This window comes from Dasypus novemcinctus, chromosome 9 (assembly GCF_030445035.2).
Source record: "Dasypus novemcinctus isolate mDasNov1 chromosome 9, mDasNov1.1.hap2, whole genome shotgun sequence".
Taxonomy (NCBI): Eukaryota; Metazoa; Chordata; class Mammalia; order Cingulata; family Dasypodidae; genus Dasypus; species Dasypus novemcinctus.
Window position 1 is genome coordinate 92,606,322 of NC_080681.1, and position 27,707 is coordinate 92,634,028.

At 44.7% G+C, this 27,707-nt stretch overlaps 1 protein-coding gene and 1 pseudogene across 1 annotated transcript in view; one reads left to right on the forward strand and one right to left on the reverse strand.

The window, feature by feature from the left end:
- Positions 1-27,707, forward strand: part of HIVEP3 (HIVEP zinc finger 3) — a 521,951-nt gene that overhangs the window by 174,848 nt on the left and 319,396 nt on the right. The gene's annotated exons all lie outside the window — the stretch shown is intronic.
- On the reverse strand, positions 25,530-26,575 carry LOC101429498 (serine-threonine kinase receptor-associated protein pseudogene; annotated as a pseudogene).

Consider the following 27,707-nt stretch of genomic DNA (forward strand, 5'->3'; position numbering starts at 1 on the left):
TCTGGTGGGGGGTAAGGGGTGGGTTATATGGGAACCTCTTATGTTTTTTTTATGTTTTTTAATGTAACATTACTTGTCATCTATTAACTTTAATTAAAGAATTAAAAAAATTTAATACTGAAAAAAATAAAATAAGAAACTGAAAATAAAATTAAAAAGACAATGGGAATAGACATTGATAGCCCAAGACCAGAGGGCACTGTCCGTATCTCTTTTATCCCTGCAGTTCTGGATGTGGCAACTTCCCAGAGCATCTTCTTAGGGAGGGGGTTGGATGGCAGATGTGAGCTGTGTGCCTCTGAGGCCTCAGGATCTGGGATCTAGCCCCAGATGCCCTGCCACTACCTGCGGGGTGTCAGGCAGAGGGCATCTGACGGGAGCACTGCCAGGTGGGTCTAAACTATCGGTCGTGCCCTTTGGTAGTACCAGGTCTCCCTGTCCCTATAACCCTGACCCCATTTTGTCCCTCATCTTTACTTAGCCCAGATGCTGTTATGTCTGATTAAAAGATAGCATTGAGGAGCATGTAAACAAAGGTTTTTTATTTCATTGGATACTATGGAGGGAGTGGATTTAAAACAATGGATGCTATGTATCTAATTTGAAAAGACACTTGAGTTAACCTCAAATAGGGTCAAGTCCAAAGATGGGAAAGTTTGGACACCTTATGATAAGTCTCTTCCTTTTGGCTAACTGCCCAAGGTTCAAAAACTGGCAGGAAGCACACAGCTTTCATTAAACTCTGCAGGACTTCTCTAGGAACCCAGGTTAAGTAGCTCTGAGAAGGGAATCCGCTTATCACAATATGGATGAATGGGCTGGGGCAAGGGTGAGCGTCAGAGGCAGCCAGTGCTGAGCCATAAACCCCTTGATTAGAGTGAGCTGCTCTATCTTGATGCCTATTTTAGCAGCAAAAGCAATTTGCAATCTGGACCTGATGCTCCTTTGATAGTCTTTCTTATCAGAGTTTTTCTTTGAGTCAGCTTCCACTCAGCTGTGTCACTGGATAGCTGTTATCAAGACATCTTCTGTGAATTCCTCTCCATCCTGACACAAGCAATTGTTCCAGTCTCAAAGCCCCCTCCAGAAGAGAAGCAGGTGAGCCAGGAAGACATCTTGGCTGTAATTCAGGGCCTGTTTGTGATGCGTCCAGACCCCCTCGGCCCCAAAGTTATTTATGAGAAACCTGTCGAAGGAGCAAGCAGGCACATATGCCTCTATGTGAGGGGATCAGTTTGAAGACAGCCATAGGTGGCTTAGCTTTTCTGTTCTTTTGGGAGCTGTAGAAATGTTGGTGAAAAGCCACACAATTTTTTGGCTTTCCATTTTCTTATCCATCAGAAGGAGGGTGGGGAAGATGAACACCTGGCTCTGACATCCTCTTTGCAGCCACCCAGCTCTCTCTGGACACTGCCCACATTCAAATGAGAATCACTTCTCCCCTCCCCTTCTCTTACATCAGGTACCCTGCTCCTCTTACCTGACCAACATGTGACAAACACAAAGGAAATTTGGAAGGAAGGTCAGAAAAGTGCCTGCCATTATCTTGAGGTTACTGGGGGGTCTCAAATGGAAGAGTTTAGAGTACCTGTAGGGGAGAGCAGGACACAGACACCGGCAAAAGGCAAAATCCCATTCAGCGATTCTTCTTAGCTTCTATCCACGATCGTGGCCCCTCTTAACCTGCTAGATCAGTTTTGATAATGCATACGTCTATGAAACCCACATGCCCCTCGGAGAACCAGAATTCAAATAATCCCCTTGGCTACAAATGCAAACTTACAGAAAGCCCAGTGCCTAAATGGAATTTCATCTTACATTTGGGAAGACCCTCATTTTCCTGCTTGTCCCCTCTCCCTGAAATGGCTCATGGCATTAGTCCCCGGTGCCATCATGCTACCTTTTCTCTTTTATCCTATTCCCAGGACCTGTGTTATTCTTTGAGATGGAGTTCAGGTTTCTACTTAGTTTAGGCAGGGTTGTCTAGGCAACTAGAAATAACTAGCAGATTCTGGGCTGTGCAGATCCGATGATCCTTGGTTCCTCTCCAGAGCCATGCTAACTCTGGCCATCCATTTAGCGACCGTCTCTGCTCTTTCCATCATACTCACCTGCCCTCATGACACTGGGCTCATCCCTGCCTTTGCCCAGTTTATTTTCAGTTCCTCAGCAGAAGCAGATGGGATCCTGCAGCCTAAGCTACAAGGAAGCTATAGCTGGTAGCTTTAGATGCTGGGTGACATGTGGACAGATGATTCTCTGTCTGGGAATGTGTGTGACAAGCGGAGGAGGAACGCCTGTGAAATTAAGCTTCTGTTTGACTCATCCTTGTTTTCCAGGAACTGGAGGAGGTGTTGCATTTCAGACTGTTCACGTCCATTCCACCTTAAGTGTTGCTTTTTTTTTTTTCAGTCATTGTTCCCTTCCCTCCCACTGTCATTCAGAGTAACTGCAGCTGTGAGCACTGCACTTGGTTACCTTTCTGAAAGGGAACCTGCTTATCTCCCATCTGTAACTGTGGAGGGAAAAAACTTGTGTCTACATCAGCAAAGCTGGGGAACCATCAGATCCCCTGTCTCCAAGGATCTTTATCTGATTCCCTTGCTTGACTCCTAAAATCTGAGTCTCCTAATTTGCCCTTCTGTGCTTCTTTCACAACAACCTGCCTTTCTTGTGTTGAAATCTGTGCTCCACTATCCTGTCAAAACTGTATTCATCTCCCAGACTCCAAAGAGTCTCTAAAGAAATAGGGACAAGCTATGAGGGAGTGAGAAATGTGATAGAGAAAGACTCATAAGGATGCATATCAGGGTGACCAGTGGTTGGGGGACAGGAGGGTGAGAGAGGTGTGGTGGGAAAGAGGAGGGAGAGAGACAGGGCAGAGGGGAAGGGAAAAGAAATAAATAACTTAGTACTTAGAACTGTAAGCATGTGTGCCACTGTGCAAATAATGAAGTCCTATGGCATTTCAGTAGAAGAAAGGATCAGCATTCTGGATTTCTCAGTATTCCTATCTCTTCTCTAAGGCTGATCTCAGCCCATGGTTTGATTAAGTTTTAGGGGAAGGTCAGGAGAAGTCAAATCACAAGGAGTGTGCAACTCATAGGAATTGGTTATTTAGACAGATAGCTGTTTTCATTGCTGTTGGATACAACTTCAGCTATGTTGTTAATTTCCTTCCTGCAAAAATAAGGAAGCATCATCTGTGGCCTTCTGCTTCCAGGTAACATTTGCGTTTTTTAATGCTTTGGCCTTCTTAAGCCCTTTTAAAGCTGCTTTCATTATCCAAATCTAAACTTGTCACTTCATACCCCCTCAGCTCCAACTTACTTTCTTACCTGACAATGCCACCTTCATTCTCACCATCACCAAGTTTTGAAATTCAAAGTTTCCTCTGACTCATCCTTAATTCTTCTCATCAAATTGGTATCCAGGCACCTAAGATAATTTGCATTGCGGTATCTTCGAGATCTGTTTTTTTTCTCACTCGTGTTGCCAACACCTTGTTAAAACCCCTATCACTGCCAGCCTGGGCTATTTTAAAATCTTCTGGTATTCTCATCACCTCTAGTTTAGTCTGCATCCTCACAAAAAGCTAATGTCTTTAAGATTCTCCTTTAATTATGTTAATCTGCTGTTCAGGAGTCTCTGACTGCTCGCTACTGCTCATTGGATAAAGCCCAGACTTCTCTGGGTGGGATTCAGACTTCTCTGAAATCTGGCCTCCTTCCTCCCCATCAAGTGCTCTTGTCTCTGCCTCCCACACAAATCCTTCTCCTGGGCCAGGAATGGCAGCAGCATGTGCTGGGCTGCAAGCCTTTCTCATGCTGCTCTCACAGTCTCTCCTCTTCTCCAGATGCCCATCACTTCTTATTCACCTGCGTAAATCTTCTCCACCCTTCAAGGTTAAACTCAAGGTAAAACTCAAGACCCGCTTTCCCATGAAGGCTGATTGCTGCCTTCTCTGTAGATACCACCTGCCCTCTGGGGCCTCTTTGGCCACGGACCTTTGTGAATATCATCTCCACAATTCAATCGTCAGGTCTTAGAGTAGAGCAACTAGGTCTTGCAATTCTTTTTTACCAACCCTGGTGTTCAGCCCAGTGTAGCATGCTCACAGGCCTCTACGTATTCTTTTGGAGGGAGTAGAGGGCACTGCTCAGGCAAGCTGTAAAGCGGCTTTGCATATTCAGGTATAACATGGCCCCCGCATTGAGAATGGAATAAGAGTTTTCTTTGGGGTCATTAAATCCATCTGCCCACAACTGAAGGTCACTGCAGACCTACAGGTTCTGCACAGCTCAATCCCCCTTCCCCACACCCCTCCCCACCGAAGAGTGTGCTGAGGTGCTGGCAAGAAGGAATCTCTTCCCTCTCCTTCTCAGTTTGGGGTTTCATTCATGTTGGCGGGACCTTGTCCTGGCTTTGCCTCAGTCTGAGTCCACCTCCCTCCTAAAAGATGATCTTCTTTTTGCTTTATTTTGTCAGTCAGTTTTACTGCTCTGCCGCTTTTCAGGTTTGTGTGCTACAGCTGTGCCCTTGAGATTTGCCAGGAGTTTCACCCGACATATGACTTCTTCCTTACAGGAGTAATTTAAGAGATGTGAGTGTTCTGTTTCCAATTGCCATTATGCCTGCGGGGCCAAACCAGCATGAACTCCAACTGAGACAGCTCAAGTAGAGGAGATTTTAGGGGGAAAATCCCCTTAGTGAAAATGTAGAAGGTCCTTTGAAAACATTGCAAAATTCATGCTGAAGAAGTCAGATCTATTCAGACCCATTTCTAATCCAAGAACAGTTTATACTCTAAAAGCAGACAACTGGCAAATCTGGATCCAGGTGTCTGCTTACTACAAATACAGTGGAATTCTCCAAGTCCTAGCAGGGTTTTGACCAGCTCAGGAGAAAATTGCTGTGTAAGTACTTGTGGGGGAGTAGAGTAAAGGGCGTGTTATATGTGAAATTATTTTATTGTACTAAAGCTAAAGGCAAAGCGAGGAAGAAAGTAATGCAAATATGGCACAAAGACTTCCAAGGTGTGACCAGTGGCCTAATTATCTAAAGCCATATTTGCACTTTGACTGTGAAGGTGTTTGTTATCTGTGGCCCTAGAAGGTTTTCCATCTTGTCAAGGGGGTGATTTAAGGCATTGCCTGCTGGGCTGTGTTCTTTCTGTTAGAGGCAGAGTCATGCCACTTTGACTTTTTCTTTCTGGTATAACTTGGGTGTCCTTATGCAGAGTCTCATGCATGATGTTTAGGTACTGAATGACCTTGGGGCCACTGATTTAAAGGGTCATGAGAGTCCAGCTGTTGATTTGCAGAGCTTCTGTTCTAGCAGGTTTCCTCACAGCCTTTGCTGCTCTGAATCAAAGTGAAATAATCCTGGCTTTAGAAAGGACCTTGGAGCTCATCTAGTTCAACTTTCCACAAGGCACAGAGATGCCAGTGCCCTGATGCCAGGGCCGTCTGGCCCTGCTTGATCCTTCCAAGTGGTAGGAAGCACACTCTGGGGCAGCTTATTCTGTTGCCTCTAATGATTAAAATGGACTTGCTTTTAAACATGAACCGGTGCTTCACAAGAGAAGCAATACCAATGAAAAACTGTCGAACATCCCTGATAGTTAAAGGCAAATTAAAACAATGAGATGCCATCCTTTTCCCTAACAGATTGGCAAGGATTTTTAAAAAATATTAGCACTCAGTGTCAATGAAGTTTTGAGGAAATGGGTCCACGCCTGTTTTGGAGGAAACTTTTGGCAGTATGTATTAAAATCCTTAAAAATCCATATGCTGTTTGATTCAGCAATGCCATTTCTTGTGCTTTATTTTAAGGAAATAATCAGGTTTGTGTGACCAGGGTTTAGCTCTAAGGATATTCCTAGTGTTGATATTTATAATAAAAATGAGAGGTAACCTAACTCTCTAACATTAGGGGATTGGTTAAATTAGTGATGCCATATCTTAATAGCCATTAAAGCCATGTTTAGAAGAATATTAAAGACAGTTAAATATCATTTGTTGAGAAGTTAGTATGTGCCAAGCATTGTTCTTAGCATTCTACATGAATTAGTCATCACAGTACTCCTCTGAGTGAAGGCTATATTTTGGCAGTTTTACAGATAAAGATGTGGTCAGGGGCAGAGAGGATGTGACCCCAGGCAGTCTCTCCAGAGCCCATACACTAAACTCTCATGCTCTACTGCCTCTCCTAACAGACACATGAAATAGAAAAATGTACTAAGCAGTATGTAGAGTATGATCCTATTTATGTTTAAAATAGCTAAGACTCCCACTATATACATGAATGTTTATTACTTTAATAATTCAAAAAACTTTGGCTGAAAAATCTATCTTTTACATTCAGCCAAAATCTAATTCTCTATAATCTTTACTAGTTTTTTAAACCCACTCATTTACCAGATTTTCACTGAGCTCTTCCTGTAGGCCACTCCCAATTCAGCAGGTAAAAAACTGGCTAGGGCCCGCTTATCCAGAGCTTCTATGCATGGCAGAGACCAGTGTAAACAAGTAAACAGCTACCAAGGGCTACCATTTACTCATGATAAATGTGTTCCTTGCATTCTTCTAATTAGTGGTTCATTCTATTTACTCTTTAAATTATTTCTATAACTCCGGTAATAATCCTGGACAGCATGCGGCAGTAGTCCCTAGGTGTTTTAGTTTTCTGGGCTGCTTAAGCAAATATCATGAACTGGGTTGGCTTAAACAACTGAAAGTTATTCACTAATGATTTTGAGACTAAAAGGAAAAGTCCAGATCAAGGCACCATAAGGTGATACTTTCTTTCTGAAGACCATGGCATTCTGGGTCTGGCTGCTGGCAGTTCTTGGTGCCTCTGCCACATGGTAAGGTACATGGCAGCATCTTTGATCTCTCCTTTCTCTTCCAGGTTTTGTTTTGTTAATTTCAATCTTCTTACTTCCTGTGGCTTTTTCTCGCTCATGTATGAATTTATTCTGCTTATAAAGTACTCTAGTAATAGGACTAGGGCTCATCCTGGTTGCGCTGGACCATACCTTAACTGAAGTAACCTCATTGAAAGGTCCTGCCTACAATGGTTCACACCAACAAAAATGGGTTAAATTTAAGAACATGCTTTTCTGGGGTACATAGAGCTTCCAACAACCACAATGAGGTTACCTAGCCAGTAAGTGGTGGGGGCCAGGATTCCTCCCCAGCAGGGACTCCGCAGCCTGAGCTCCTAACCCCTGCCTCTCCAGCCTCTCCTCCTACCAGCTCATTATAGTTCAACCACACCAGCCTTCTTGTTTGCCTAGGGGCCTTTGCATTGTCTTTCTCCCTGCCCCAGAACCTACCTACTCTCCCATTAGAATTTTGCATGGCAGACTCCTCTTGTGGCTCACAGAGGCCTTGCCGGAGCTCCTAATCCAGTATGACCTCCCTCTCCCACAGTCATTCTCTGTCACTTTTATCACTTGTTGTCTTTGTGGTACTTATTCACCATCTCACATCATTTCATCTAGTGGATTGTAGGCCCCATGGAAAACATGAGCCTTGCTCATCTTGTTCAGACAGTATCCCTAGTGCCTAGTGTAGTCCCCAGCACATAGTAGGTGCTACAGGAGATGGGGGGGGCTAATGAACAAATGAAGGGTGATAGACACCATAGCCTAGAGTGTGGAGTGTCCATATTGGAGGCTGTGGGAGATAAGCTATTATGGGGAAGGAAGAAAATATGAGTAAGAAAGTCAGACAGACACAGACATACCTATATATCATTCTTCTATTTTGTGAATGGTAGGAAAGAAATATATGCAAGTTATAAGTAACCCACATATATATGGTGGGTATATTCATATGTTACTGCTAGGGTGCATGATCAGAAATAGAGAGACAAGGAAACAGCCATTCCAATGTGGTGTAATAAGTGCTGCCAACAGGAGGGACAGAGTGTGATGGAGACATATAGAGAGGGTTACCTGCCTTTCCTTGGAGCATTAAGTGATTGTTAAAACTTAAAGTTTTTATTGTTTTATAATATTTTGTTGTTGTTCTTTTTAAAACCATCCAAAATTAAGCTTTTATTTTTAGATTATTAAAGCCACTTAAACATCTATAGGCTTCATGACCATTGTCCTAATAAATGATAAAAGAGGGTGCTTAAGATTTCACAGTTAACAAGTTGGAGAAATTAACTTCCAAAGAGTTCAAATATGGCTGTGAATGAACTCTGGTTAACCATCCAACTCACCTGTACTTTCTTAGCTGAAAAATTAATATGAAAAAATAGAAAAACAAATCCGCCTTTAAACTGAGTCTTATAGCTAGAGAAGCAGTTGGGTGGAACAGTGGAAAGGACTTGGGCTTTGGATCTGACGAACCTGGGTGTAAATCACTCCTGCCTCTTTCTTTCTGAGTGACTTTGAGCTGGCCCCTTTCTCTTATCCTTCATCTGCAAGACAGGCATAGTTACGCCTGCTCCACAGGCCTGATGATGTGAAGATGAAACAATATAATGCATGTTAAGGGCTCAGCAGCCTGCTTGGTATATAGTGGGGGTTGCCAAATATCAATTCCCTTCTATTTAAAGTGAAAATTCAGTGTCATTTAGGAAGGATCTAAACATGCACCCTTCAGAACACGCCCAAGAACATGGTTTTTCTTTTTGTCCTGGATTAAGCCAAGTTGCACTTGAATATATTCTTAAAATAATTTAAATTGATTTCGTGTAACCACAGCCATCCTTCTGGGACCGTACTGACCCTTGATATTTTACCAGCGATACTATCAGGCTAATCCTCTTTTCCTTGCTGAGCTTAACTTCTAACGGTGCTGCAGCTGGCTTTCTGTAGTACAAATAACTCTTGTCTTCTGAGAGTGGAGTGTTCAGTTGTGTAGAAGCAGAGCAAACAGAGAGAAGCCAGGCCTTGGCCTGGGAACCACCTGTGTGCCAGGCCAGGCCTCTCCTGGAGGGGGGGAGGGAGGGCTGGGTGGCATGTTTGGGGGAGAGGAATTGGATCAGGAAGGGGAGGACTAAGCTGGGCAGAACTCAGCAGATTCCTTGGCGTGTACTGCAGAAGGATTCCCTGAAGGGCTGCACAGAAAAGAAATGTGCTGTGTGGTTGGCAGGCCAGAAACCACAGAGAACCTGGCAATACTTTTTGAGGATTTGGGAGCAAAAAAGCAGACTCCCTAGGTGGTTATTTATAGAGTCGGCAACAGTAATGATCAGTTAGAAAAAATAAATTATAATTCAGTTGAACCTGAAATAACTTTTCTTCTGCAACCCCAGGCATTCTACATGGGCCGCTAGCACGCCACTCCCTCCCGGGAGTGAACCGGAGGCTGAAGGTCGGCTCCACGCCAGCTTTGCTCCTGCCTTCCCCTAGGCTTCAGAGCAGTCAACAAGGCAACAGGGAAGGAGTTTCTTGCTAGAGACAGGGAGAAATTTGGCTGGATGACGTCTGTCTTTTTCTCTTCTCCACCCCCCAAATTGCCACATGGTCCCCCTCCCTCCCTCAACAAGTCTGTGATACATGGCCCAAGGTGGACCTTTGGGGGAGTGTGGAATCCATGGCATGCTGAGCCTCCAGCCTCCTTACACCGTTTTCAAGTGAGTGCACACACCAGCTTGCTTGCAGTGTCTGTGTTTTTGCTTCAACAGGAGCTTCTTACTGTAACGTCTTCTGAGAAGCTGGCTGCTGACTCTCATTTGACAGGCCCACGGTTTTTCAGCCACCCCCTTCCCCACACTTGGCCAACAAGCGAGGCCAAGATAATGTTCACACTGACAGCTTGGAGGGGTCACCTTGAGCTCGCCGGACCTGCTACTTGGCATCTTGACACTTGAGCATCCTTCCTGTTTCCCCTCTCCCACCCATCTGCTCCTTCTTTTCTGCCCATTCACTCGTTCATTTGCTATTTGCTCAATAAGCATTTATTGAGCACCTACAATATGCCAGGTACTGAGGATGCAGAAATAAATGGTATATATCATTGCTGCAAACTGGTGGCACCTGGGCCAGTGTGACCCACAGGCGCATTTTTTTAATTGGGCTCACAACACAATGTCCTAAGTTTGAATCTGCAGCTGATGTGTAAAGATGGGGAGATTTCACATAAGAACACAGACGCCTGGCTTCTCTTGGAAAATCTGAAGTTCTGGCCATCGTGGGCACATTCCCAAGTGGTCGATCACTCAGGCAGCCACCCCCTTTAGGTAAGGTGGACTGTCTGGGCTACCACACCTTCTGCTTATTCTCTATTGTCTCTAAATGAGAGCCTGCACTGGTTTATGTTACCGTTCTGGCCCTGTGAGCATTTGAATTTGTGACCTCTGATAAAGTCCCTAATCTTAGAGATTTTATTATCCCATGGGGGAGATATGTGGAACCATACATAATTTTAGTATGTGAAAAATGCTTTGAGGACACTGCACTCTGGGAGCATGAGGGAGGAAAAATTGATATTACCATAAAGAGTCAGGGACTTCACGGTAAAGGCAGGTTTGAACCAGGCTCTGCAATTGATTCCTTAGGTGTTCCTCCTCCAGCGCCTGCCTCAGCCAGCTGGGTAGGCCTAGAGTTGGCTCCGCCATCTGCCAGGGCTTGCTTGGAGTAGCAGCGTCCTGCTGTTCCTCCCCATCCCAGCCCAGAGCTGACAAGGCAGGTCTGGCTCCACCCTCAGAGGACAATAGGTGGGCCCCGGGCACAGGCCCAGCGAGGGGTCAGCTGAATAAGGGTCCGTGGCTTCCTGCTTTCCCTACCTCTCTGGCACTTTTCTCTACTCACCCCTTGAAAGTTGGCAGCCCTCCAGGCTTGAGTTGCTTTGGTTCTCTCCCTCTGCACACTCACACATTCATTCCCATTTCCAGGCTGGTATTGCTCCTGCCAGCATGGCCAGCCAGGGTTGTCTGCTGAGGGGTGGTGGGTGGAGACTCACCGCTTCCCGACAGTTCACCTGCAATAGCTCAGAGGCACCCCAAACTTACTCAGCTAAAGCTGCTGTACTCTGACTTTCCATACCCCACGTCCTGGCTTTTCCCTAGGCTTAGTGAATCAGGCTCCGTGGCTTCCTGGTTTTCACTTTTCCTTTTGGTCATTCACTTCCCTTAGCCTGGAATTCCCTTCCTCTCCCTTTCTAGATGTTGGAATCCTTCCATTCTCTAGGCCCCTTGATTCATGACTCCTTCCTGATGCTTTCCTCATTCAGTCAACCACCAGCACTGTTCACACCTTAACATTATTGCTGGAAGTCAAAGAACTTGCCCATGATCCATCCAGCCACCCCAATAAATTAGCATTTCCCATCCAGAAGAGAACTGAGCCACTGAAGATGACATAGTCTAACCTCCTCTCTTCATTGCTCATAAGCCTCACCTCCCCATGTTGCTTTCTTTTCTGGCAAGGAGCTCTAAAACACAACAGTTAATGGTAGTGTTGATGATTTTGAGTCCCTCGACTAGAATGTATGCTCCTCAGTGGCAGAAACCAGTTGCTGGGCTAGGCTTCCCAGAGGACCTAGCGCAGTTCTGTAGGAGCTCGGTTGCTTGTAGTTCAGTAACTAGTTGCTGGCATGAATTGAACCACATGGGTAGAGGGGTTGTGGAGGTACTCTTTGTATGGTACACGTGTCATTAAGGTTATCATGAAGGAAGAGTGGAAACAATTTGAGAGAGACTGGGCAGGGAAGGGTGACATCTGTTATGTGAAGGCACTTTATGGTCAAAAGCTTCTTTGCCCGGAACATTAAAATGTACTCAATGGGAACTTGGTACTACAGTCTCCTAGGTTTGGTAAGGGAGACGTGGGGGAAGGCAAGGATGCTAAACCCCATCTTTGGGGAGTGTCGACCTTATCTATCAAGAAGTCACGGCCGGTTTGCACAAATAATAAAAGGAGGGAACCTGGCTTCTTTAAAGTGCCCAGCTTTTAGTAGCTCTGGGTTATCCAGAGAAATCTGGCCAGAAGTAGAGGGATCTCAACCTGTTCTTTACCACATGCCCTAGTTCAGTTGCATTGACAGTTTCCTCATTCTCCTCTGTCCTGCAGCAGTCTTCTCCTGGTTTCCTGCTGGCCACACCTCCAGTAGCACCTCTGAGTGGCCGGTGCCAGCACTCCAGGGCGGCTGCCATTGGGCTAGGGACTTTCACACAGGAACCTGGTGTCAGGGTTTACTGGGAAGAAATTAGAGAGGCAGCAGACAGGACCGGGGTGAGATGCATGTCTTGAGAAATTTCACATATGTGGATCCCCCACAGACTAAATGGTCTTAATATTAATACTCTATTAATGGCAAGTTATAGTCTTTCGCTGTTTACAGAGAGGTTCTATATATGCTAACCTCCTTGGTCTTCACAAATACCTCATGCCATGAATATTTTCCCCATCCCCACTTATAAATATGGAAACCGAGGCTTAAAGAGATTTAAATGACTTATCTAGGGTTTGAACCCAAATCTTTTGACTTCTAAATTATCTCATTATAGGGTTTGAACCCAAATCTTTTGACTTCTAAATTATCTCATTATTCTACTAACGGTGTTGCCTCCCAAATTCTATATCCAGGTAAATGTGACTCACCAGTACCTTTCTAATGGAAAGGGCACCATAGCTGGGAAGTGATTCAATACCACCCCTAATCCTTGACCTTCCTGTTTTCTTTCTCCTGTCTTTGAGAATGATGGCCTGGGGGTATATCTTCTCCTTTCATTTCCTGTTGAAGCTCAAGGAGTCCGACTCCTACTATTGGTAAGGAGGGAAACTAGAAGGAAAATCTCGAATTCCAGCTTAGGAACCATATTGGGGGAATATCCTCCTGATGCCTTAGGTCCTTTAATTCCTCTGTATATTCATTAAAGATATGTACAGAGAACGTACTGTGTGCCAGGCACTGTTCTAGGTGCTGGAGTTATAGTGGTGACAAGACAGAGATCCCAGCCCTCTTGGAGCTCACATCCTAGTGCCAGGTGGAAATAAGCAAGCAAAGGAAATGCTTTCAGACATTGACAGGGGCTGTAAGAAAACAGAGATGGGTGATAGGAAAGAATGTAACTGGCAGGAGGTGGGAAGGAGAGATACTTGGATTGGATGGTTAAGGAGGAAAGTTACAAACTAAGACTTACTTGAGTTACAAACTGGGGCCAGTTGAGACTTGGAATGAATTTTTAAAGAAACCATATTCTTTGTAGTGGTTCAATTCCATGCGCTGTCATTACTGTGGTCCAGCCACTTTATACCTTGTGGGAGGAATTATCCTGGCACTAGGAGAATCAGGAACTGTTTCTACCATACCCTTAATAAGAAATTACCATAGTATGGAATGAATACTTCAGCATGGAGGACAAGAAAGGGAGGCCTAAATTCACCTATTGCAGAAACTTTTGACCCTTGTGATTCCAAAAATCACAAATGTCAGGAAGTTTCCCAAAACTTGGTATTTATGATTTTGAGGATAGTTTAGGTTCTGCTACTATCTGTGTTTTATTCTTTGAGTAAGTTGTTTAACATCTCTAAACTTAGTTTAATTAATATTACATCAAATAAAGGTGTTTGATTAAGGCAAAGACACTTATTATTCTTTAAAATGAATGCATTTATCAACAGTTTTCTTTGTGTTGCAGCATTCTCTGGCCTCTGCTTTGGGCTGAGTTAGAGGCTAAGTGAAAGTCAGTCATCACTAATGGTAGTAGTTTCTTAATATGAGACTGATGCTACTCTTGAACTCCCTTGGTTTAGATGAACTGTTCTAGAAACACAAATTCTCAGGCCCCATCCCAGATCTATTGAATCATAAATCTTGGCGGTATGACCCCCCCAAATTTTTTTTCAACAAGCCCTCCACGTGATTCTGATGCACACTACAGTTTGAAAACCACCCATGGAGAATATGTGCTTTGTGATTTGGGACTTCCAGTGATGGATTCTTACATGCCAGTCACTCTCATGGCCACAGCAAATAGTTACAATTGTAAGAGGTTTATCCATCTTGGCTTGGCAAAACAGTCCTGTGGCTGTAAAGCAGAAAAGGAGTCCCTGGCCCATGATGGGATTGGGCCTAAACTCTTCTGGTTGACATCATGTCCCAATCCATCACTCTAATCAATCACTGACTTGGAGGAGAGCTCATCCTGGAGGAACCTTGACTGAAGGTTCTGCAGGATTTGCTTCCCTGGAGGCAACTTAAGTAGAGCAATTTGTTGATTATGATTACCTTCGTACTATTTTTAAGTGATGTAAGTTTATAAGTCTTTGTAGAAAGATCTGATTGTACCAGTGTCATGAAGATCAATGTGGCTGAGATTTCTTGGGTCCCAAATAACAAGTAATCTGGTGATCTTGCTGAATGCTGAGTTTAGAATTTTGATCCTCTTTGGTTTACCAGGTCTAAATGTCCACTCATAAAATGAGAATGAGGTGACCAGATAGTCCAGATCACCCAGGACTGTCCCCTGTTTTCCCTTCCCACCCCTCTCAGTCTGGTGTGCTGGATTTGGCTCTGTGTTGCCCACTTCTGCTGGATCTTGTCCAGATGAGGGATGAAATGTCTTGACACTTTCCTGAAGAATGGGAGGAAAGGTGATTCTGAAAGTACAGATTCCAATGCCATGCCAGAGCTGAAGGAAACCAGCACTTAGAAGTCTTCTTACACAACAACAGGAACTCCAAGGAGAGAGCATGCAGGCCCAACAGGGGCAGAAGTAAGTTTATTTCTTTGGTAGGACTTAGAGGAGGGTAGGGTTAGAAGAAGGTAGGGTATGGGAGGGCATAGAAGCAAAAAAATGTGAGACAGATGGGCACAGCAGGAGGCGACAAGGCATGGCGAAGAATATGAGCACGTCAGCCCAAGTTGGCCGTGCCTTTCTGCTCACGCCTTTTGCCCCTCTTTCTGTATCCTTTCATCTCTGACAATGTTGTTCCGTCCTGGAGTCCTAGCTTTCTCCTGCCATTCTATCAATCGTCCCACTCTGGTTACCCCCTTGCACTGTTTCCCTTCCAGAGTTTCCTGTTGTAGCCCACCCACCACCCACTCCATCCTTCTTATCTTGTTTCTGCCCATTATTGACCTGATGCAAATAGGAGAATAGCAGAGTCCATTGTGATAAGCACTCTCCCTGTTCACAGATACCCGCACTGAAGAGTCATCCACATCAGTTCTCGACCAATCCATCCCAGGACCCACTAAACGGAGGACAACATGTCGGGGTCTTTCCTACCTCGCAACTGAAAAAGCTGGAACAAAGGCCAGAGCAACACATAGCCAAAGAAGCAAGATATGTGCAAAAACTTTCAAAGTAACACCAGGAACATTGTCTATTGAATTATTGCCAGCTTTGCCATTGGAATTTGTAAGAAGAGACCTTCCCTTCCCTATTGGATTCCATCATGCCTGAATGCCCTTCCTCATGGAACTTTGAACAACTTATATCCACCTTTGTACTTGGTAGTCCTGTTTCAGATGTGTTTAATCTTATCTGTGAGAAAATACTAAAATTTTCTCCCTCTGAGAGTTGGACTGAACTGTCTTATCAGAAAGTAGGTCACTTTAGCCTAGAAGTACTGCTTGACAGTTTTGTACCCAGAAGTTGCCAAGCTCATGTCACATCTGTTTAATTTGTGAAAGGGGGCCCACCTCTGATAGATGTTACCTTGCCTGGTCAGTGTATTCCCTGATCCACTCGTTGTGCCTTTCTTCCCCTCCCCTGCCCTGTCCCCTGCCCTGTTCCTCCTCCCTTGGGAAGGACCATGCTTATGGTGGATGTGCTTTAGTTGGATGTGTGAGACAGGTTTTGACTGGTGGAAATGACCTCTTTGTAAATTTGAAGGCAATAGAGCATGGCTTCACCACAGGAAGAAAGTAGCCTTAAAGGAGGCCAACCGTTATCTCAGTGTTCTACCTTGTTCTGACTCATAACTCTTAATCCAGCCTTGTTAGTGTCTGTCTTAATGCAGGATAGTTTTTCTCTTCTTTTTTCAATTAAAAGTAACTTTGTTATTTTTCCTTATTGCAAAGCAGTAGGTGCTTATTACAAAAACATCAGAAATAGACAAATAAAAAGGACAAAAACCACCCCCAAATCCTACTTACTACAAAGACAACCATTGAGCTGAACCTTCTACATCCCTTTCTAGGCATATGGTCTGTCTATCATATCTATCTATCTATCTATCTATCATCTATCTCAGTAATGTCACAACACATATATATTTTTGGTAAAATGCTTTATCATTTAAAGATTTATGAAGAGCTTTCTATATCAGCAAGCTCATTTCTATAGTAATTGTGAGGTAGGAGTACTCAATTATAAAGATAGACCATAATTTATTGTCTAGTCTCATATGGTTTGATGTTGTTTCTAACTTTTTTCTATTTTAAACAGCATTATGAACATGTTTCTAGTTGAATCATCATATAATTTCTTGCTAAGGTACAGCTCCAAAAGGGAAATCAAAGGGCAGTTAGCAAAGATTACCACAAAAGCTAAGTATGGAGCCGGCATTAACTTCTTGGTATTCAAATGTATTAGAAACTGGGCCATTGAGAAGTCCACACATGCCATTTCTTAAACATTTTTTTAATATCTGCACTTGGGTAGCTCTGGAGTCCTTTCCCAAGCCCAGACAGAGCATATCATGAATGAAGATGAGCTAAGCAGGTGAATGAGGAGGTGGGGTATCAACCCCGCCTGAATATCAATTCAGGCATATTTTGCAATTCCTTGTTAGATGCTAGGAATTAGTCATTAATTCATTCCTTGCACATTTAGGGAACAGCTTCTGTTGTAGGTTGCCAAGCTGGAGACTGAGAATACAAAGCTGAATTAAAGAAGAACTCTATCCTTAGGAAGATCATAGCTTAGAGAAGGCGAAAGACTATGTCTTAGTTTGCCAGGGCTGTTGTAACAAAGTGCAACAGACTGTTAGCTTAAACAATATGAAATTTATTGTCTCACAGTTTTGGAGGCTAGAAGTACAAAATCCAGGTGTTGGCCAGGCCATGCTTTCTCTGAAGTGTGTAGCATTCTGGTGGTGGCTTGCCAGCAAACCATAAACACAGTCTCTGCCCCCATCACATGGCCGAATGTCTCCCCATCTGTGTCCTGCTCACTATGTCTCAATTTCTTCTGTTTATTAGGTCTCAAGCCATAAAGGATTAAGGCCAACCCTGATTCAGTTTTGTCTCATCCTAACTAATAACATCTTCAGTCTTATTTACAAGTAGCTTCGCATAGACAGGACCAGCAGCTAGGACTTGAACATATCTTTATGGGGTGCATGATCCACTCCATAACAACTAATAACAAACCTTTACTCCTAGTATAATAAAGGGAAAAATAATATATTCTGAGAGAGAAAATTTGGACTCTTTTGAAAGTCCCAAAGAAAAATATAAAAATCCTACATTCTCCACTGACCCATTAATCACAGCTAACATTTTAGATTTTGCCCTGTATTAGTCAGCCAAAGGGGTGCTGATATAAAATACCAGAAATTGGTTGGTTTTTATAAAGGGTATTTATTTGGTGTAGGAGCCTACAGATACCAGGCCACAAAGCATAAGTTACTTCCCTCACCAAAGTCTTTATCTTCACTTGTTGGAGCAAGATGGCTGCCAACAGCTGTGAGGGTTCAGGCTTCCTGATTTCCTCCCTTCCAGGGTCTTGTTTCTCACTGGGTTCAAGGTTCCTTTCTTCCTGGGGCTGGCTTCTCTTTCCTCTGTGAGCTTACTTCCCCGGGCTCCAGTTTAAGTCTTCAGCATCAAACTCCAACATCAAAACTCCAACGTCAGAAACCCTCAACTCTGTTCTTTGCCTTGCCTTTATCTGTGAGTCCCCACCTTTGGTGGATGGGGACTCAAAGCCCTAATCATAACTCAATCATGCCCAGATACAGATAATCCAATATCTATTTTTGGAATTCATAACCATATCAAACTGATCCATGCCCTTTTGATTGTGAGAGCTGTTTTCTTGTGGCCACACTCACTGGCTACAAGCTCCTGAAAGGTATTGCCCATGCCTCATTTGCACCTCCAGAGATCCTGGCACCCTCTTCTACAACTTACTGTGAAATCTGTTAAGTGTAAAATCCAGATGGAAATAAAATTAAAGGTAAAGGGATTCATGAATTGAAGCAAAATCTCAATGTTTTATGTATGTAGGGAAATTTGCATTAATTCATATCCTTCTGTATCATGAAAAATCTTTTCAAATATTTAATTATAAAAGTAGCAATCACATTTCAGAAAACTTGGGAACTAGAGAAAAGAACCATTACCCTATCTCACCATTCCAACCTAGGGTTTGTGTTAAGATGGTGCTGAGGACAAGAGTTGAGGAGTATATGAGTTTTGAGTTTATTTTTCCAGTTTTTAGTTTTTAAATTAAGCATGTTTAGCAGTTAATTATATTCACATTATTTAAAATTCAAATAATGCAAAATGGTATAGAGTGAAAAGTCTATATACCCCAGCCATCCAGTTCCCTGGAGATATCCAGTGGTATCAGTTTCCTTTGCACCCTTCCAGAGCTTTACGTGTATACAAAATCATATATGTATATAAAAGATGAGTTTTAATGGAGGGTTGGGCAATATTATTATCTCTGAATGTTGCCAGTTCAGCCTAAACTATCCTTATTTGATCCTAGTGGCAGACCTGGGTTATGAATGGAGGAGAAAAGGACGGAAAGGGCTGTGTGTGTGTAGACGGTGGGTAGGTGGTTGTTACTTTCACTGAGGGAGAGAGTGAAGGAAAGAGAAGCAAAGGGAAAGGTCATCATTCATTCATCCAATTATAGCATTTCTCGAGCACTTACAATGTGCCGGATGCTATTCTAGGCCCAGGGCATACAGAAGTGAACCAAAAGACAAAATTCCTTGTTCTCCTGGAAATTGTTTAAAAATGGAAGACAGCAGCAATGGACACAACCAATCCAATGTCCACAGAGGAAATGTGAAATGGGTGTGGGAACGGTAGCCATGGGGGCTGCTGGGTGTGGGGAACGGGAGGAAGAGATGAGATGTGGAGGCATTTTCGGGACGTGGAGTTGTCCTGGATAATGCTTCATGGACAATTACGGGACACTGTAGATCCCCCCAGGGCCCACTGGATGGAACGTGAGAGAGTCTGAGCTATGATGTGGACCATTGACTATGGGGTGCAGTGATGCTCAGAGATGAACTTACTAGGTGCAATGGATGTATCACGATGATGGGAGAGAGTGTTGCTGTGGGGGGAGTGGGGGGCGGGGGCGGTGGGGTTGAATGGGACCTCATATATTTTTTTTAATGTAATTAAAAAATAATAATAATAAATAAATATTTAAAAAAAAATAAAAAAATAAAAAAGTAAAAATGGAAGACAGCAGACAACAAACATAAATTAGTATATTAGATTGTGATAAGTGCTATTGAAAAATTAAGTAATATGTGGGAGATGGGGAAGGTCAGGGGACAATTTTAAAGTAAGTGGTTAGGATCAGCTTCATTGAGAAGGCGAATACAAGCAAACACATGGAGGAGGTAAGAGAGCGAGCCCTTCGGACATCTGGGGAAGGAGCACTGTCAGGAGAAGCAGCCGTGAAAAGGCCCTGTGGCAGACGCGTGAGGCCCAGCGGCTGCCAGTGGCACCCCCAGCTGCTTTGGTGACCTCTGCACCACGACTGACAGCTCAGGTCCTAAAGAAGCCCAGGTCAGGAGGGTGTGTTCTACAGGGCTGAGTTTACTCTATCTGAGATATGAGATTTCCTCTCTCTAATGTTGTTTAACTTTACTCCTTCCAGGGTAATTCTGTGGCTTCGATATTAATTTAATTCGAACAGGGAAAGAAGGGAGACAGCACTGTTGCAGTAGAAAGAGCAAGACTGAGACTCTGGTCTGTTTCTGAGATTTTCATGTTGGGCACATTATTCAACCTCTCTGGCGCTCGGTTTCCTCATTTAGGAAATGAAGGGCTGCACTTAGACAGCTTTAGACTTGTCCCCAATACTGGTTCTTGGACTCTGTGACCACACAAGTAGTTAAGGTGGGAGGTGGCATCTGGTGGGCATATAGGCCAGTGTAACCGTGAGGGAGGGACTTCTGCTTGCAGAGGGTTCTGCGCGTGATAACACGAGAAGACGGAACACCTGAGTTTCAATTGGCCTGGAAGAGCTCCGCTTCACCCTTAAGCTAGAATATTCCACCTGAGTAAGTCCAGCTTCCCTGATGATGGCAGGAGATACAGCAAATGTCAGTTGCATTCCCTTTCTTTCTTCCTTTTTTTTTTTTAAAGAAACTTACTTCTTTTTTTTTAGATTTATTTATTTATTTCTCTCCCCTTCCTCCCACCCCCCAGCCCCAGTTTGTTCTCTGTGTCTATTTGCTGCGTGTTCTTTTGTCCGCTTTTGTTGTAAGCAGCACAGGAATCTGTGTTTCTTTTTGTTGTGTCATGTTGCTGTGTCGGCTCTCCGTGTGTGTGGCGCCATTCCTGGGCAGGCTGCACTTTCTTTCGCGCTGGGCGGCTCTCCTTACGGGGCGCACTCCTTGCGCGTGGGGCTCCCCTACCCGGGGGACACCCCTGCATGGCAGGGCACTCCTTGCACATATCAGCACTGCACATGGGCCAGCTCCACACGGGTCAAGGAGGCTTGGGGTTTGAACCGTGAACCTCCCATGTGGTAGGCGGACGCCCTATCCACTGGGCCAGGTCCGCTTCCCACATTCCCTTTCTTTTTGCCTTTCGTGTGTTGTTCCTTGTGAGGGTTGTTTTTCTCTAAGCCCCTTAGCTGAACTGAATCTTAGTCTGCAATGGGGGCCAAAGTGGGGTCTCCTTTTCTTTTTGCTTTTCTTTTTGGTATCAGAAGTTCCCTCCACTCTTCACTATCATCCGTTTGGAAGCCTGGACTCTTTCTTCTGCCTTACAGAGTTAGGCAGTGGGGAGGAGAGCCAGCGCGCCATTGTTCCATGAGGAGCAGAATCACTGGGAATTTAAAAATCAGAGTAAGTGCAAAAGGTTTTGGGAGCAGAGCTGGGGCCTTCAGCAATTTCATTTAGAGGGAAGAATGGTAAACATGAATAGAACCCTTTTTTCTTTTTCTTTTAAAGGGAGTGTCACCTTGGTTCTGGTTATTTTCTTGTTATTTCCTCAGCGTTTCCTCTGCTTTTTCTTAAACTACTCACCTTTAGCATTCTTAGTTGCTGTTAAACAGGGCAACAGAAAAGTGACTTCCAGGATTGAGTTTCTGTTCCCTAACTAGAATTTATGAGAACATCATGTTTCCTCAGCATTATAGAAGAAATGTACATGCCCATGCACCTTCTGTTGAAAATAGATTCTGAAATTTACAATTTGCTTAAATCAACTTCTGATTTATGCTCTTTTCCCAATGCCCTTTGAAAAAACACAAAATTCCCTCTATTTTTTACATTTCGTGTGATGCCCTTTGTCTCCATCAACTGTTGTGGAGAGAAGTTTTATTTGGAATATTCATAACAAGTCTATCGCTAATTATCACTTTAACAATGTGTTATGGCGTGTACCCATGCAGTCATCTGGAAATGCACATATGCCATGAAATTTGGGGATGTGCTGTGTACATTCGTAGCGTTTTATCAGCTCTTTGCTCTGGGAGGTAGAGGCGTGCTAAAAGGGAGAATGAAGGGACTGACTTTGTGTCTGATTGCCTGGGTCCTTCATAACTGACTGCATAGTGACAATTTCCAGGAGAAATTGCTTTTTAGTGTAAGAAAAGCCTTAAATCGAAATGAAAAGCCTTCTCCACATGGAAGCCCTTTCTGGAAAGCTGCAAAGATGGGATCTTGAGGTCACTGCAGGCCAGTGGCAGGTGGAGTCACAGGTTGCTGGCCTGGTGCTTCCCAACCGCTAGCCAGAGGCTGGGGCCAGGACTGCCCCAGTTGGCTGACCTCAGAAGCAAAGGGAACCGAGCTTCACCATCACCGCGAGATCAAAGAAGAATGCCTCTCCCCCTCTTCTCCCTTTTGCCCTCTTTCATCTTGGGAAGGAAAATGTGCTTATGCCGTTCCCTTCTTCAGGAGCCCTGGTGAGATTGAGCTTTAAGTTAAAAAGTCTATCATCACTTTTCCCACCAAGACCTCCTGATGAATGCAGATGAAGTCCAGAAGCTGCCTGCAAGTGAGACCGAGAGTAACGCAACCAAATGGAACAAAATCCCCTGGTCAGACTTCAGGCCTCGTGCAGTGATGAATCGAGTGGTCTTTACAAGGGACTGGTGTTGGGGCAGCAGGGGATGAATTGCCAACCCTGGCTCTGCATGTCTTTGGGGTCCTTTCTGGATCCTGCTTTTAACACTAATGGGGGTTCCAACTCAGTCTCTCCTGGGTATCCTTAGACCATTCTGAGGGATGTAATGTGGATGGTGTAGAGCTCAATCTGTTGTAAGGAGCTTTTTTGATAATGACTTTCACTGTACCAGAAGCCTGGTTTTTCTAGACATTATACTTCACTACTTATTAAGTATTGAGTGCTGACTATATGCTAGGCAACTGTTCATCATTACTATGACAAGGAACATTAATGGAGGACTTATTCGCACCAAACTCTTAAGCACCTCAGGAGAAGCTCCCATTGGATCCAACATTTAGAGGTGAGGAAACTGAGGCACCGATGGTAAGCTACCTACGAAAAGTCAGCAGTTTGGGGCTTGGCTTTCCACAGGCTGCAGAAAGAACAGTGCATGACCTGTGTCTTTTCTTCTTTTAAAGCAGCAGGAGATGCCTTGAGGAACAGTGAGAAGGTCCACAGGGCAGTCCTGACCCTGTGTGGCTGGGGGTGGTCGGCCGCCTCGGTGATGCTGGCCCCGCGTTCGCTTTGTCAGTACCGTGTAGCATTTGGCTCTGTGGGTTTTGCACCTGCTTACAAGGCATTGTAAAAACTGAGCGCGAACTGCTGCGTTCAAGAATCGATTCACTGACCCTCCTCTTGACATAGAGGTGCAATGGACACAACCAATCCAATGTCCACATAGAAGAGGTGGCATTGGAATGGGAAAAGTGGACATAGTGGACGAAGGGTATGGGGAAAGGCAGGAAGAGATGAGAGGTGGAGGCGTCTTTGGGACATGGAGCTGCCCTGGATGGTACTTCAGAGGCAATCACCGGACATTGTAAATCCTCACAGGGCCCACTGGATGGAATGGAGGAGAGTATGGGCCATGATGTGAACCAATGTATATGAGGTGCAGAGGTGCCCAAAGATGTACTTACCAAATCCAATGGATGTGTCATGATGATGGGAACGAGTGTTGTTGGGGGGGGGAGAGGGGAGGTGGGGGGATGGGGTTGAATGGGACCTCACATATATATTTTTAATGTAATATTATTACAAAGTCAATAAAAAATAAAAAAATTAAAAAAAAAAAAAAAAAGAATCGATTCAGTAAACCCTGGAGTTCCGGACATTTGATTTGTTTGATTCCATCTGGGGTGGGGTCCTGGGGAGTTGCATGGGGCTATACTTGAGAGGGAAAATTCCGGGTGTATTTGAAAACACAAGGCTCCACAAACAGACTTTGGTGAAGCCTTCAGGAGAAGGCAGGTCTGCGTGGGCAGGTGTGTCGCACAGGCATGGGGGATGGGCAGAAGAAGAGGGGGGGATTGTAGGTGTAAAGGACAGGCTGGCTTTGTTGTTCCACACGGGCCCAGTCAAGCCACATCCATTAACTGCGCAACACCGCTAAGAGGTGGGTGATTCAGCTCCTTCCTGCGTTTTATTACCGGACAGAGACTTTAACAGCCCTTTGATTTAGCAAGTTAATAAAGTGCTATCAGGCCTCACTGTTTATTAAACCACTGACTGGATCGCCTGGGGCTTGTTGCTTTCTGGGAACCCCTGTGATATTGTTTTAGAATTCAAAAGAGAGAAAGTTGTGGAATTTGCAGGCTCCAATTGGTCTCCTGGCTCTTTCCTGGGCAATCCCACCCCCCCACCCCGGTGTGCCCACTCCTCTCCTTCCAGGGACAAACTTCTGACCATTACCTTGTTCGTGACTGGCTGGCTTGAGTGGCCAGAGGTCTGACTGAGTCTGTGGGTGTCACTTGCTAGAGGTGAATGTCTGAAGGACCCAGTGGTCTCGGTGGCTGGGAGACACGGAGAGTGTTGTAGGAGCCTGGGGTGGGATGGGGTTGTCACCGGAGAGCCTGTGAGGAAAAAGGGAAGGGGAATCGGGCACTGGGGAAGCGATTACTAGGAAAAGGAGCGGAGAGGCCCGGGCTTGGGTTCCTCAAATAGTTTTAGGCAGTGCTGTCTGATAGAACTTTCTGGAATGATGGAAACCTTCTGCAGCTGTCCGATATGATAGTCATGAGCCACATGGGGCTCTAGAGCATTTGAAATGTGGCTCGTGTGCCTGAGGAGCTGGATTTCAGGTTTTATTTCATTTTCGTTCATTTAAATAGTCACACATGCCTAGTGGCTAGCATACGGGACAGCGCAGCCCTGGGCCTTCCCAAGACTGAAATGAGGACGGTGCGGATGCTCTGGAAGTTTGGGCGGGATCATTTGCATCCAGATGGTTGCCAGGTGTTCTCAAAGCTGAGCAAGGCAGACCGTGTTGTTTCCTTTCTTGATTAGGAAAAGGAAATCACACAAAACCCTCTGCTGTAATGGTTGTGTTGCTGTCAGCTGTCCCGTCACTCATGCAGGGCCCTCTCCCCGCAGATGAGACTGCGTCCACCCCGGGTGCCCCCTTCTCCCTGTCGTGGGTCTTCACCCGCACAGAGGGTTCCCACTGCTCCCCTGTCAGGGTGGTAGTGCTCCGGGCCCTGTGATTCCATCCCCTAGAATCCTCCTGTGGGCACGTGAGTAAGGAGGGTACGGTGGGAGTGCCTGCAGGAGGCCCCCCCGCCCCCAGTCAGAGAAGGCTTCGTGGAGGAGGCGGTGAAGAAGCTGCTCAGAGCCTGAGGGGGAGCTCTCCAGGTGCCAGGCCTTTAGAGCCCAAAGGAACCTCAGCCACCTTGGAGACTACTGGAGCGTCTCAGTAGTTCTTGAACCACCACAGACTCTCCTTCACAGTAAAAAATCATCTGAACTCTTCTGTTTTGTTCTACAGGCACTTTATTTAGAAAACTAAGGACAATTAGATGTGTAGAAGCAGCATACAATGAAAGAAAAATTAAACCAGTTACTTTATTGTGTATTACCTCTTTATGACTAAAGCAAAAATGCTTTTCTGCTTTAAGGAAAAAGTCGGAAAAATAGGCCATTATAGTTTTTCTTCATAATAACATAAAGAGCTACAAGAAATCTAATTGTAATGAGAAAGTGGGTGTTGGCTTGCTCATATTCATTCAGAAAGACAGTGGGCTCATTGAGCTCCAGGAACATTACCCACCTGCCTTCTTCTGAGCCTCTTGGGTTTGTGCTAAAGGGTAACACCAAAGTTATTTCCAACACTGGAGCTAATTCACATCCCCAATTTTACTTCCCATGTTTGCCTTAAGCAGAGAGTAACTCTGGAGGGCTGATGCTTTTCTCTGCTTGCTTGTTTTCATCCATAAGTTTATATTTTCTGTGGTGTAGGCCTAATGCTCAGGCCTTAACTTCAGGAGTGGAACTATAGATGGAATCTGAATCTCCGAAGCAGTTTCTTCTAGCTTTCTTCTGTTGTCTCTGGAAAACTGATCTTCAGCTTTGCCAGCTCACTACTATTTTCTTCCAGAAGCACACATTTCCAACAGCCATATATTTCTCCTACCACAGTTTGCCATCCTCTCAAATGTTCCATCTTCAGAACCACTGGCATAGAATTCTCCATTGGGACTAAATCTCACACAGTGAATAGAACCAAAGTGCCCTTTATAGGATTCCAATTCCTCTCCACTATTGTAAGTATACTTACAAAGTTTAAAATCTTCACCACCTGCAACAAGAAATTCTTTCTCAGGATGAAGAGATGCAGAATTGATGGTTGCAAGAGCGTCAAAGGATTTAATTGGCTCCAAATTTACTGCACTAGGAAAAGCAATAGCTCATCCATAAATTATTACCAAAATCTCTCCCTCAGGAATATATTCCACACTACTAACAGACATAAAAATTTAGAGATTTCACTTCTGTCACAGTAGCCTGATCCCAAAGGCAGACGGTTTTATTATCAGCAGATAGAATCTGTTTATCTCCACTACACCATAGAGTCTTTTTAAAATCAGAGGTGTGACCACTGATTGACTTAGGTTCTGCTTCAGGTTTGTTGCAGTCATATGTGTGTAACAGTTTATCCTGTCCTGAGTGAAATCCACAGATTTGACAAAGTGTTTACGAGCCAGGGTCATCAATTCTTCTCCTGAGAGAGCATCCTACCCTGCTGTAGCTGCCTTGGTGGTATCCCTATTCAATGTTTCACCCTAAATACCACCCGTTTGACCCCAGAATGTTCCAGTCTAGTCTCCTGTATCTCCATGGCATAGCATAGGTATGCCAAATGCTGACTGAGAAATAGCCATAAGGGGTGATGCTGCTGAAGACCATGTCAACCACAGTCCTCTTGTGCCCAAGCAGGAGAATGGTGCCTGCCTCATTGCTATGACAGTGGCACATCGAGAGATGGGGCTGGTGACCATTTGAACTCTTGACATGTAGGACCAGTAACAGAGGACTGCTTAGAGTTGGAAGTGGCAGGGAGGGGAAAGAGACCAGAGACCTTCCTAGGACCCTACTTTGTCCTCCTTTGTGGACCCTGAAACACAGCATGAAGAAACCACAGGTCAAGGCTTGCTCCCCACTCATGGCAGACTAAGACAGATAGGCCAAGCAAGTAGTTTGATGAATGTTGTTCATCAGCAGATTTCTGATGATCCATTCCTGGACCTCCCACAAATGCTTGATACTCCTTTTGAGAGAAGATACTTTAGTTGTCAGCTGCTGTGAGTAAACTGTGGGATTTCTGCTCTAGCACCAGATGCCGTTTCTGCCTTTAATCCCATCAGGAAATGGTGTTCTGCTCTGCTGCTGTTTCTCTTTTCCAGTCTGGCGGAGGTTAGCAGGACATCCTAAGGTATGTGTGGTTTCCCCTCCCAGCCACCAGGCATTGAGTGCCCACTACATACTAGGTACTGGTCAGAGTCCTCCACCACACGGTTATTTTATCTCCCTGGCTCAGGTGAGGAACCTGAGTGAGGCTCAGAGAAGTGAGGGCAGGATTTGAAGCCTGTGCTGTTTGCATAAGGAGATGCTCCCTCCCTAGCAAGATGGTGATAAATGCCAACTGTCTTGGACAAATTAGAAAGAGAGTCCTAAAAAGTCGGGGTACCCTTTAAGGGCAAAGCAAGACGGTGTGACTTGGGGAGGGAAGAAGAGGCCAGACCTGAGGCAGACACAAGTTGATGCGAGGCAGCCAAGCACCTGAACAGCAAGTTCGTGAAGTCTGAGAGTGTGATAAAGACAGCTAGCAGTTCATGTGCCACCTGCATCAGAGGGACAGAATTCCTATTCCTTTTATACTCTGAATGTGAAAAGCTCTCCAGCCTGCTTGCTGCCATGGAGGAAGGAATGCAAGAGAGAGACCTGATGCCAATAAGAATCCCCAGAAGTGGTAGGTGGTAGAATGAATTATTCAGGCAGACAACAAGTACCTATTGAGCACCTACTGTATACCAGGTACTCTTCTAGGGCTGGGAATTCAAGGGTAAGAAAGTATAAAAAAAAACGTTCCCTTTTTTTAAGAATTGGAGACAGGCAACACAAAACAAATAAATGAATAAGGCAATG